The 12984-nt window shown below is 43.8% G+C and overlaps 2 pseudogenes; one reads left to right on the top strand and one right to left on the bottom strand.

The window, feature by feature from the left end:
- Nucleotides 1-1419, bottom strand: part of LOC119520177 — a 10118-nt pseudogene extending 8699 nt beyond the window's left edge.
- Nucleotides 1420-1515: 96 nt separating this feature from the next.
- The window catches only part of LOC119520176, a 60771-nt pseudogene continuing 49302 nt past the window's right edge, over nt 1516-12984 (top strand).

Here is a 12984-nt window from a genome sequence, read left to right as displayed (position 1 = left end):
TCTGTCATACTTTTAAACCAAGTCAGACGTCTGGCTACCTAGAGGAGATGTGACTTCATTTTGCCTTTCACACTGTGGTATCCCCATTCTACCAAAGGGAAGCAGAGACTTCAGAGGATAACTAGTGTGTAGCCCAAAGTCTCTCTGCATGAAAATGAAGGAATCACGGCTTGAACTTAGACCTGATTTTCATCCAAATCATATACCTCTCACCACAGCGTTCAGTTTTCCAGCAGCTAGAGGAAAGAAGGAGTGTGCTGACTCAGCAAATTACCCTTCAGCAGGAGAGAAACATCCTTACCAATGCTGGCCTTGTCTGACCAAACCTGGTTTCTAGTTCTTTACAGGACAAAATCTCATGAGATCTTGAAGATCTCTAATGGCCTTGAACAGGAACCCAAAAGGGGTTTGTTTTCATGGGCTGGGGGGCCAGGGGACTGATGGGTGGAAGCGGTGTGGGGGAGCATTTGGGGTGAGGGAGGGTTGACAAGAAGGGGTGAAGATGGTAGGGCAGGATTGGGCCCTGGCCTGGGCCCTGTAAAGGGGCTGGTCCTGGGGTGGGAGAGGAACTGGGCTTGGTGGGGGGAGGGTACAGGACCAGGCCTCAGGTGTGGGGAACTGGGGTGGGGGAGGGGACTGGGCTGGTCATGAGGGGAAGGAGGAACTGGGCCTGGGATGGGGGAGCGGACTGGGCTGGCCACAAGGTGTGGAGGAACTGGGCTTCTGGTGGGAGGAGGAGCTGGCATGTTCCTGAGGTGGGGGAGGAACTGGGCTTCTGGTGGGAGAAGGGACTAGCCTGCTCTTGAGGTGGGGAGGAGCTGGGCTTGGGGTGGGGGGAGGGTAAAGGACCAGGCCACAGGTGTGGGGAACTGGGGTGGAGAGAGGATTGGGTGGTCCTGGGGTGGGGGAGGAGCTGGGGTGGTCGAGGAACAGGAGTGTGGTGGGGGAGGGGACTAGGAGAGTTCTGAGGGTTGGGAGTTGTGGGGCTTGGGGTTGGTGTGGCTGCTTCCCCCGTGACCACACCCACCAAACTGCCAGGCTGTGGGACGGAAGAGTTGAGACCAGGGCCTACCTCCGCAACCTACTCTTCTGGTGCCCACTTCATCCTTCAGATTCGGGGTGCAAGGCCTGGTCTGTAGGGGTGTGCTGAGCTAACAGCAAACAGCGACAAGGCTCGACCCCGGTGCCCCACTCCCTCCTCCAGAGGGGACGCCCACTGCTCTTCACCCCACTTTTGCCCACCTGGAAATGGCGGCTTCCCTCCCCTGGATTCCCTTCTTTCCAGAATGTTGTTGTTCATTTTGTTTCTTACCTCACCAAATCTCTTCTCCCGAGTCTCATGACGTCGGAAAACTCAGAATGCTGAGGAGGGTCTGGAGACCGGAGGCTGGAGGGGACGCTGAGCCGGGAGAAGGACATTGCAGGGCCGGAGCAGGTTCTCCACAGAGGCGCCTCCTCGCCGTCCAGCCTCACATCTGCGGCACCAGGTAGCGCCGGGACGCCCGATGCGCACGCATGCGCCTGACCAGTGCCCGCCCACGCGCCGGGACCAGCAGCCAATCAGCGGTTGCAGCGGGTGTGTGCCGGGCGTCGGAGCGCCAGGGCCTGAGGAGGCCTAGTTGCTGCGGGCTTCCCCTGGGGAGCGCTGCGGAGCCTTTTCACTGCCGGGAGCTTCGCACCACTAATGGATGGACGGTAAGGACGCTGTGGAGCCTCATTTTTTTTTAATCTAATGAAGTCAAGCTTTCTTTGTAGGGTGCTCCTCGATTTTCCCCAGTGTGACCCCAGCCTAGCTCTCCAGCTCTGTTATTTATGTCGTTGAGGCAGCAAAATGAAGCCAAATATACCACCTGCTCACAAGCGTTTTAACTCTCTCCCAGCCTCCCCAGCATCTACTACTCAATTCTAAATTTGTCCTTCCCCGAAATTTTAGCTCCCATCTTTGATTTTATAGCTCTTAAGGTTCTTTATGATACCGTATGCTTTCTAGTGCCTCTTACATGATAACACTTGGTATTATAGTTATGGGCAGATGTCAGTTCTTCACTCCTGCTATGTAAATCCTTATAGAGCTGGGCAAGGTCTTTTTCACCTTTAGGTACTCCACATCCTAAAGTAGTCACTTGACTATGTGATGATTAAATAAATTGAATGAATGAATTAATGGCATTAATTAACTGTATGACCCAGGGCAGTCTCACTTGTGGCTTGGATTTTCTTATTTATAAAATAAGGTTGAAGGAGAATCATTGATGCCCCGTGTGTTTTCCCTCTAGTTTATAAAAATTTTGATTGTAAATTATCCCATGTCATCATGTAAGGAGAAAGTGTATTATATTTGAAATAAGTATAAAAACTTTTAAATATAATGACTAATTCTGTTCCCCATGCCTCAAACCTGTGTTATTTTTAATTTCCTGCTAACATTACCAAATTAAGCACAGTGCTATCATTGTACAAAAAAGTAATAATAAAAACTTTTCTGAAATGAAAGAGTGCATAATGGGAAAAATTATTGTTACTTTCTCTCCACTGGCCACAGTTGCCCTTCTTCAAAGCAGCTGGGGTCTCCTATGTCATTTTTACATTTCCATATTCTAAATAAAGTGAATAAAGTTAATCAATATTCAGAATTGTCTGTTGAAGCTTTATTTTGATTAAATGAGGATAGAGCTTTCACGTGCCACCCTCCCCTCTTCTCCTTCCTCAGCATTACATTTTTAGATAAATAGATGTTTGGTGTTGACATAATTATTCTTGTCCAAACATCATTAACCACCAAGCTTGAGGTTCACTAAATTTTGTTTCCTCTTTGTTTGACCTGAAATAACAATGGATTATTTTTATATGGTTTGTTTCTTTGTACATATTGCAAATTTTTCTTACCTTTTGGTGGCCCAAAGTACAGTTTTCAATGAAGTAGGGCATAGTAAGCCATCCATCACTGCTCATATTTTTTTCTTGTGGACATGCTTTCTAGACCTTTTGCATAGCCACCATCCTGGGTGTTCTGTGGATTGTGAATTGGATTCCTGATTTCCTGTGTATGATGTTTTGGGTTTATTTTTATTGTTGCTTTGCTTTGTTGTGTTGTGGTTTGGGTTTATTTCCTCATTGTGTCTGAGTGCATCCTTCAGTAGTGTTTGTTTGTTTGTTTTTACTTAAAACAAGACAGCACAAGCTGACATGGTGGGACCAGCAAATATGCTCTGAATTGATTCCTTGCCTCTTTTCTGGGATCCCCTTTCCCCCTTCACTTAAGAGCCATCTAGCTTCCCCCTGTGTTGTGGCTGGTAAAGTCATGCTTCTTGTACCTTCGTCTTTCTTGACTTAGACACTGAATTTTGTGTAGGACAACTCCCAGCAGCTTCTTGAATACAGTGTGTGGGAGGTAATTTTAAAGGTATATTATGAATATGTTGTCATTATTCTGTAAATACTCATTGTCATACTTTAAGGACTCTGAGGAGTATGAAGATATGAAGACCATTTCTGCCCATGGTGAGCTTATAGAATAGGTGGATACAGCCAGAAATATTTATGTGATATAGGTAAAGTGAATCTTAGAGTGAAACAAGATCATACTCCATGGGCTTTTCTTGCATACATGTGTTTAATTTCTGTACAAATGGAGTACCAAAATTGTATGAACCCAGAGCAGGGGAACCCATTTGGACTGGGATGGTCTGGAGGAGGTGGTCCTTAGCTTTTAAAGGATGCACAGGATTTTGATACATACAGATTGCTGGAACTACATTTTTTACCTGGATGTAAGCAAACATTAAGTATGTTCCAAAGAAAAAGGAGCATGCTGCTTTGACTGGATGGAGAATTGAAGATAAAGTTGGAAGGTAAATTGGGGTCAGTTATGGAGGACATTGCATTTCAGGCTGAGGAGTTTGAATTTAATCTGTGGGCCATCAGACACAATCGGCGGTTTTTAATAATAAATGCTGGGACAAGGCTGATGTCGTTCCAGAATGCCATATATACAGAATCATAGTATGTAGTATTTTTTGTCTGGCTTCTCACACCTAGCGGAATGCATTTGAGACTCATCTAAGTTGTTGAGTGTGTCAACAGTCTGCTTAATATTATCACCAAGTGGTGCCCAATGCATGGATTCAGCACAGTTTATCTGTTTACCAATTGTTGCCATTTGACTTGTCTCCAGTTTTGGGCCATTATGAATAAATCTGCTATAAGCATATATGTACAGGTTTGATGTGAATGAATTCCATTTTTCTCATGTAAATACCTGGTAGTGGGATTGCAGGGTTGTATCATAAGTGCATGTTTAAGTTTATGACAGTCGGCCAAACTCTTTTCAATGGTCTGTCCCATTTTACATACCTGCCTGCAGTGCACGAGTATCCCAGTTGCTTCAAATCGTTGGAACTACTTAGAATTTTCAGCTTTTTAAGCCAGTTTAATGTGTAGTGCCTTATCTCATTGGGGTTGCAGTTTGCATTTCTCCAGTGACCAATGAGGCTGAGCATCTTCTCATGGGCTTCTTGCCCATCCATTTAACTTCTATAGTGAAGTTATTTAAATCTCTTACCTATTTTGTAAAGAATAAGATTCTTGATTTTTTACATAGACGCATCCCCATTATAAATTCAGAAAATGCTGAAAAATAAAAATAACAAAGTAAATCACCATAAATCCCGCCACCAAGAAATAACTATTTTAATATTAAGTTAACAATATTCCAGGCATTTCTGCAATATGCAGATTGAAGGGCAGATAAATGGATCGAATGAGTAGGAGAACAGAGAAAAAAATACACACACACACAAAATAAATGGGATCATGTAATTCAGGCTAGTTTATTGAATATTCATATACCATGAAATTCTACCTTTCAACTGTACAGTTCAGTTTTTTATGTATTCACAGTGCTGTGCGGCTATCACCCCTCTTAATTTTAGAACATTTTTCTCACTCCCATCAAAACAAACCCATACCACTCCTCACCTTTTGGCCCCTGACAACCATTAATTGACTTAGTTCTCTATGGATTTGTCTTTTCTGGACATTTCATATGAGGGGAATCATATAACGTGGTCTTTTGGGTCTAGATTCTTTAATTCAGCATCATGTTTTTCAAGGTTCATCCATGTTATATCACCTACTAGAACTTCATTTCCTTTTATACCTGGAAAATATTCCCATTGTACAGATACACCACATTTTGTTTTTCTGTTCATTAGTTGATGGATATTTGGGTTGCTTCCATTTTTTGGCGATTATAAGTAATGCTGCTAAGAACATTGTGTGCGTGTTTTGTGTGGATGGATTTTTCAATTCTCTTGGGTTTAAATACCCCAGGGTGGCATTGCTTGTGCCCATTGTTAACATTGTTTTTTTTCCTTATGGAATTCTGAGGTATATGCAGTTTTAAATGTTGTATTAACAGGTAGGAGTATCTTTAAAATTCTTTATCTCCAAGGTAGTTCTCTCTTCAAAGTACCCAATTTTGATGTAGGTTTAATGAAGGGTTTTTAAAAGCTTGATTGTCTAATGTTCTCCAAATATAACATCACTAAATCAGCCTAAAAAACCAACTTGTATTGATCTGAACTGTAAAAAACTAAGTTGTCCCACTTCAAGTTTTTATTTTATCTTCAATATTTCTTCACATTTTCCTTGTTTCTATAATTCACTTAGTTGCCCATCATAAGTATTTATTGATATAGCCTTTTGTACATCAAGCATTCTATCCACTAAGGAACTGGACTAAAACATTCAGGGGAGTGACTTCAGCTACAGTTTTGATTTGTGAAATGTAGTCATGATGATTTTTAATATGGATGGCTATGATTTTGATCATGATTGCCTGTCTTTCTCCCTCATCTAACAATATATATGGCTCCTTCATGAGGGCTTGGTTGAGACCCAGTGTCAATGAACCTCCCACTTGCCAGGGTGACAGTCATCAACAATGGTCCTTGCGGCCATCTCCCTTGGTGAAGGTGTGCATGCAGTCCGGGCCTGGAGCTAACGAGACCTCCTGTCAGTTGTTCTTTCAGTATTTCAGAAAGGCAGAGGGCCTTGGAGGCATATATGAGGGTGGCACTGGCCTCTCACCAGGACCTGGAGAACTTCCTCAAGTGGATCCAGGAGGCAGTAACCATGCTAAACGTGCTGGCAGGTGTCTCTCAGTGAGAGGATGCCCTCCAGGACAGCACCCTGGCCAGGTTGCTCAGACAGCAGGTGCAGGTGAGTGGGGGGAGCACAAGCAATACCTTCACCTGGGGCACACCCAGACCCATCCACCTGCAGACTAGTGGCTGTTAAACTAGAAGCTGTGGTTGTCCCCTTGCTCTGTTGTGAAATCCATGTTCCCTGGGGACTGATATGTTTCTAGTAACAAGATTTATAAATTATTTTATTTAGTATTAGAGGCAGAATACCTTGCTTTATGGAAGTGATACTTGTTGATTTAGACTTATGGGCTCATAGTTATTCTGTTGTCCATCATTTTCAGCCCTATTCCAAATCAGCCTATGGAATCCTAAATTATAATGGTATTTTCCCTTAACATGAAGTTATTTCTTCCCCTTTTATCAGGAATACTTAATTTAAAAACCACAAAACACTCTGTGGCTTGGTTTCTATCTAAGGATGTACATTCAAAGGTACTTGTTTTATATCTTTTGCTTGATAATTGATTATATGGGTAGTCTGAGGTTCAAATCTTTCTTCCACATGAAATGTGGTAATACAAAGTCTTTTAAAGAATTTTTGTGGACCCTTATAAAGCATGCAGGAAGCTTCCCGCTGCCCCCGAGTGCCCTCAAAACCCCTTTTCTAGGCAGAATGAGCCATACTTGCAGTCATGTAGACACTCTTGCTTGGAACTTGGCTCAAGGCCTTTCTCTCTGCCGTGGCTGTACCACTGCTTGCTCCTTAGGCCACGTCAGTCTCATGTGGTTTGTCAGTGACCCTTTCTGTAGGCTGGGAGTGGGTGTTCCCTCCACTCCCACAGATCATGCACTTCTCTGAAGGTGGCCAGATCTGACTTCGGGTGCTGCCTGCACAGTGCCCTGGGTGCAGTCCTGAAAACACACCAGCCACCCTAGTGATACCACCATGGAATGTGGTCTGAAGACCCTCTCTGAACCCTTTCTTAGTAATTTTTCATAAAATGTTCCCAATATGCAGATCTGGATCAAGGGTAGAGAGACTTTCTTTGAACAGTTCTTAGTCTTACAAATTTTCTTTAAGATTGTTTTCATTAAAATCATACAAAAGTGGGGGACAAAAAGAGAACTATTTTGTATAAATTTATTTCTAAGTTGTTCCCCACATAAGGATGATTATGGAATTTTTCTGTTGTTTTCTCAAGCTTCATTACATGAAAGTCCTTGCCCACGTGTGTTTCTGTTATTGACGGCAGTGACGCTTCTGACTTCCTACTCTTTGCACAACCACTTCCTGACATGGTGATGAGGGCGACCCAGCAAGTGTTGGGTGGAATCTGCTCTTTCCCCTCCCTGCACTGGAACCACAGGGGGTGTGCCAGTTTGAATGTATTATGTCCCCCAAATGCCATTATCTTTGATGTAATCTTGTGCGGGCAGACATTCTCAGTGTTGGTTAGATTGTATTTCTTTGAGTGTTTCTTTGGGCTGCGTCCCACCCAGCTGTGGGTGATGACTCTGATTGGATAATTTCTATGGAGCTGTTGCTCCACCCATTCAGGGTGGGTCTAAGTTGATCAGTGGAGCCATGTAAATGAACTGACATAACAGAAGGAACTCAGTGCAGCTGTGAGTGATGTTTTGAAGAGGAGCTACAGCCAAGAGGGACACTTTGAAGAAAGCACAGGAGCTGCAGTTGAGAGACACTTTGAAGATGGCCACTGAAAGCAAACTCTTGCTGCGGAGAAGCTGAGAGAGGACAAATATCCCAAGTGCAACTAAGAGTGACATTTTTGAGGAGCTGCAGCCGAGAGAGGAACATCCTGGGAGAAAGCCATTCTGAAACCAGAACTTTGGAGCAGATGCCAGCCACATGGCTTCCCAGCTAAGAGAGGTTTTTTGGACACTTCATGGCCTTAAGACTGTAACTGTGTAACCAAATAAACCCCCTTTTATAAAGGCCAATCCATTTCTAGTGTTTTGCATCCCATCAGCATTAGCAAACTAGAACGGGGGCCACCCTGAATAATAACCATGGACACCCTTGGGGAGTACCTGGCTTTTGGGGTTCTAGAGGGCTCTACAGGTGTGTGTGTCCTGGAACATCTTGTTCTTTGTGACTTCAGCAACTATAAGGCTGGCATATCAGTGGTCGTTCTGCTTGATTTATGCAACTGTATTAAATTCCCAGGCCTCCAGGCTATGCACTTAAGTGGGGGGTGCTTATGGACAAAGAACAGCAAGACCCCAGCCTCTCCTAGACTTTCAGGGCTCCCATGCACACATCATATCTTGGTTATGTACTTGCCATAGCCAAAACTCTTCTCACTATTTAATGAATATGCAAACTTGGGAAGAAATATATGTAAACAGAAACATTTAGAATATTTCTAAATAAAAAATTAAGCACAAGATGATTTGTCTTATAGAAAATGGCATCTAGGCAAAAATGTTAATGATGAAAATACAAAAATCATTGCTTCTCAAAAATAATTTAGTGTGGCTAAACTAGTCTGTTTTGCCTCATAGGAAGAGATAAACAGGGAATTAAGAGCTCATTAAAATCTCCTTGTTTATCTAAGCATAAACACACTCCTTTTTTCCATTTAGGATATTATTCAGTAGGTTAGAGTAATTTCAATGCTGCCCATCCTCTTCCTCTTTTGCTAAATGCTTTTTATTTTGAAATGTCCATTTTATTAGAAAGCAACTCCATGATTTCCTGTGAGTGCCTTTTAGGTTGGTGACTGTGAGGGATGCAGTTTCTTTGGCTCAGAATACCTGAGGCATGAGAATTTGTTTTCCTGTGGACTTTTGTGTGGATGGCTCTCCTGTTCTGCAGGTAAACAAATATTTAAAATGGAAACCTTGGAAAGTTAACTGTTGGAGTAAAATGAATGTGAACAGGGCCCTGAAATCACACAATCTGTTCTCAGCAGTGGTGAGGTGGGAGATATGGGGCCATGTGTGGGGTCTCCCAGGGTGGAAGGAGGACCCCTTCACAGGGGCAGGGTGGGGCTGCTTTACCCACCCATTGTGTGTGTGTCGCCTCCTGGCTGTGACAGCCTGGTCAAGGGCACAGGAGGACTTCATGGAGATGAGCATGTTGAAGCCTCTACTGGAAGCACCATGGAAGAGGACCCTGCATTTCATCCTGTGAGGGTCATCTCCTGGGCATGAGCCTTTACCTTCCATTGTCCTGCTGCAAAGTGTGGGGACTTTATCCCCAGCAAAAGCCCCATGATGAAAGAAAACCTGATCCTTTGGTGACTTGCAGGAGAGAGAAGCTCCTGGGGAGTGGAGCCCTCAGATTGTGGCAGCTCTTGTTACCATATGTCTGGTGACCATGGGGAGAGCTCAGTAAGGCACATGGAGCAGGAGAGGGGTGCTGTGAGATTTCTTCTCTGGTGGCGTTTTAGAGAATGGAGGGGAGCTGCGTGAGACTGCCTGCTGAGCCACTGTTGGGATGCACTGGTGACCATCCAGGCCAGGTGAGGTGATGGCCAGAAGCGAGGCAGTGGCAGGAGAGCTGAACCTGGTGAGTTGACAGTACAGGGAGCCAGAGAGGGGAGGGCAGGAGGTGAGGGGACCCCCAGCAGCCTTAGAACCACAACTGGGGGAGAATACAGAGGAGACTGTGAGCCCCGGGGGCATCTGTGCAGCATGATGGGTGGTCCCCTCCATCCCACGCATGCTGGGAGGGGCATCTGTTCAGGGGAGAGAACTAGGCCACAGGCACAGAATTTTTTTCCTTTTTTGTGTTTCAATGAAAACCTAAGATTGACTTCCCAATAAGTTTCTCTCCTAATACAAATGCTATTCTTGAGGGTCATGGCCACATTCTAGGATTCTGTTATTTTAGTTACATTTCTTAGCTTCAGCTTTACATTTCAGTGACACTGCTTAAGTAAGATTCTTTCCTGAGTCAAACTCTGCAGCTGCCCTTCTGCTATTCTGGGCTGATATGACAACAGGTGGCTGTTTTTATTCTCTAACAATTTGCAGTTGGGGATTCTTATATTTTCATCTCCTTCCTTCCCTTTCTGGCCATTTTTCATCCCCTGGAAGCTGTGGATTGTTTTTGCTGGCCCCACCCAGCTCCATGAGTACCCTGTTTCTGTGATAAGCACCTTGTCATAGGAGCCTTACCTGCTGGTTCAGGGAGATGAATTAGAATTAGAGGTTCATATTTCATAACAGTTTATGAAAATATAATTCACATAGCAAACAACTCACCCATTTAGAATGGAAAAATACAGTGGTTTTTATATATTCACAAGAGCAGTGCAACTATCACCACCACCAATTTTAGAAGGTTTTCATCACCCCAAAGTAAAACTTGTATCCCCCAGCCCTCCAAGCCCCATACAGTCACTAATCTTCCCTCTTCCCTATATAGTTGCCTGGTTACTTCCTGTTTTAATGACTTAACCAGTCGACTTCCTCACCTGATTTTGGCTTACATAGTTATTTTGATTTTGTTAGCCTGACCAGAAGGAGGCAATGTGGATTCTCAGTAGAGATCTGCATGGAAAAGATAAACAGAAGCTCAGAGTGTGCTGCTTGATGAACACAATTCCAAGACCCAAAATAGCACTTTAAATCCTGATGAAATGGAGGACTAAGGGGAAAAGTGAAGTAAAAGAAGAGAAGCAAACAACTTAAAAACCCTCTGAGGTGCAGTTAGGTGGATTTGGGGTCTTGAACATCTTGCCCAATGCACCTAAATTACAACTCCTGGAATAAGATGTATTCTGGGCAATGTCTTGTGATGAAGTCCAGCCATGCTATAGGGGGAATGGGGGACTGCAGCCCCAGCCAGAGCTCCAGCAGGACAGACACTAGAGAGGGGATTCCAGCCTCTATTACTGGTTGTGCCCCTTGACCCAGCACTTAATCATTCTTAGTTGTTTTGTTCAGCTTTGAAATGGGGATTGAAGCCCTCACAGTGCTTGGCATGGCTGCCATCCAAGACAATGCTGCATCATTTTCCCAAAACCCAAAGCATCCCAATATGTGTTCATCCTTACATGTCATCACAGTCTTCTGCCTCTTACCATAAAATTAAAATAGCTTTATGCAAATAAAAGGAGATCGGGGATCTGTGCAGAGGGTTTTGTGGCATTTTGGGCTGCTTGTTCATTGCTTACAGACATTATTATTACTGTTATTATTAAGTTTGCTTTTCATTGAGGTGTGCTTACCACTCCAGTCCTAACACCTTTCCTGCTAGGTAGGCACAAGAACCCTGGGTTAGCTCTGACCCTTCTTTTGGTAAAGCCACATACCCTACAGGTGTGTTGTGTTGTGTTGCATTACACTGTGTTGTTTCAGACCATCTTGCTCTCAGAGCTGCCTGGCTGTGATTTATTGGCCCCTAATGTCTGGTCTGATATTGTTGGGAGCAGGTCCCCTCCTGCTCCTCTGGAGACTGATCACAGGCAGGGTCTGTTCTCCATGCATCCACCCAGCCCTGCCTGAGCTGCAGCTAGCCAGGGGTGAGCACACCCTCCTTGCCAGGGTAGCAAGCCACTGCCCCTCCATTCCGTCATATAAACTGCTGCAAGGCTGGCACTGTGCAGACATTCTGGGTGCAGGTTCCTGGGAGATGTTTGCTTTGAAGCTGCAGCTGTAATGTTTCACTTCCTGTCCTTTTTTACTGTGGAGCACACTGCTCCCCAGAGGCAGGCAAACAGCATTCCATTGCTGAACAGCTTGCTTCAAGTTCTCTCCCTGCCTGGCTGAGCAAGGGCTGGCTAGCAACGTCTGCTGGGGCCTTTCCGTGCTGTGTTTGTGTCTTATTTTTTTGTTTGTTTTTGATTGGGAAGAAGTTGGAGGAATACCAGCCTCCTTTACCCTAGAACCTGAACCCTGTATCTTTCAAATGCATCCCTGGTAATGGGCAGACTGTGGTCCAACAACCCTGAGGAATCCTGACTCTTCTTTATAATGCCATCCTGTGGTGTCCCCAGAAGTGTGGTAAGTTTAAGATGATGACTGTGGTGTGGACATCTCTGCAGAAAGTTGTTTTGTTGCATCATTTGAAGAGGATGGAGTCTCCTCTCGGTATCAGAAGCTCTGTAAGGTAACTGTGGTTGGAGCCGGGATCTTGGGGGTCTGGCAAATCTCCTGTTTTTCAGCCTCTGAAAGTTAATCTTACCTAGTTTGTAGAGATATATCACCTTTCTCAGTAACTGTAAAAGCTGTTACAGGGAATTGCTTGGTGCAATTTGATTTAAGAATCTGCAATAAGTATTACTTTAGTGCATATTTTATTTTGCACTGGACAAAACCTTGCCTTTGGAGATGAGCTAGTGAACTGTTGGGAGAAAAATATGTGAGCAGCTCTCCATTGGGACCTATTAATCTCTGGGTTCTTTCCAGCTTCTCCATAGAAAATGCCACAGTAATCCTATGCAAATTTCAGTAAATTTAAAAGAGGAGTTTAATATTTCGGTAGATTACTTAAAAGCTACCCATGTTTTTGTAAGGTCATTGTTTTTCTTTAAAGATATTAAAGCATCTTTTTGAAACTAGCATTCTTGCTCTCATTATCATAAAACATCCTCTGTATTCATGAATCTCCATGTTATAAACTTAAAGAACTTAATATCTGTTCTTCAAGAAATTCTTTGAACTTGTTCTACTGAACAGGTCGATTCAGTAGACTTCCAGAAGGCAAGTTGTTTAACAGGTGCAAATTTCAAATAATACATCATCCAAAACAGGAATCATTGAATCAACCTCTGCAATTTTAAAAAAGTTAGCAATTATAGTTTTGTTCATAATTTTGTTTTATTTAAATATGATTGTACTATGTCATTACTTGTTGCAAAAC

Source organism: Choloepus didactylus, chromosome 25 (assembly GCF_015220235.1).
Source record: "Choloepus didactylus isolate mChoDid1 chromosome 25, mChoDid1.pri, whole genome shotgun sequence".
Classification (NCBI taxonomy): Eukaryota; Metazoa; Chordata; class Mammalia; order Pilosa; family Megalonychidae; genus Choloepus; species Choloepus didactylus.
Note: the sequence above shows the minus strand (reverse complement) of the source record. Positions and strands in the feature narration are given on the sequence as shown.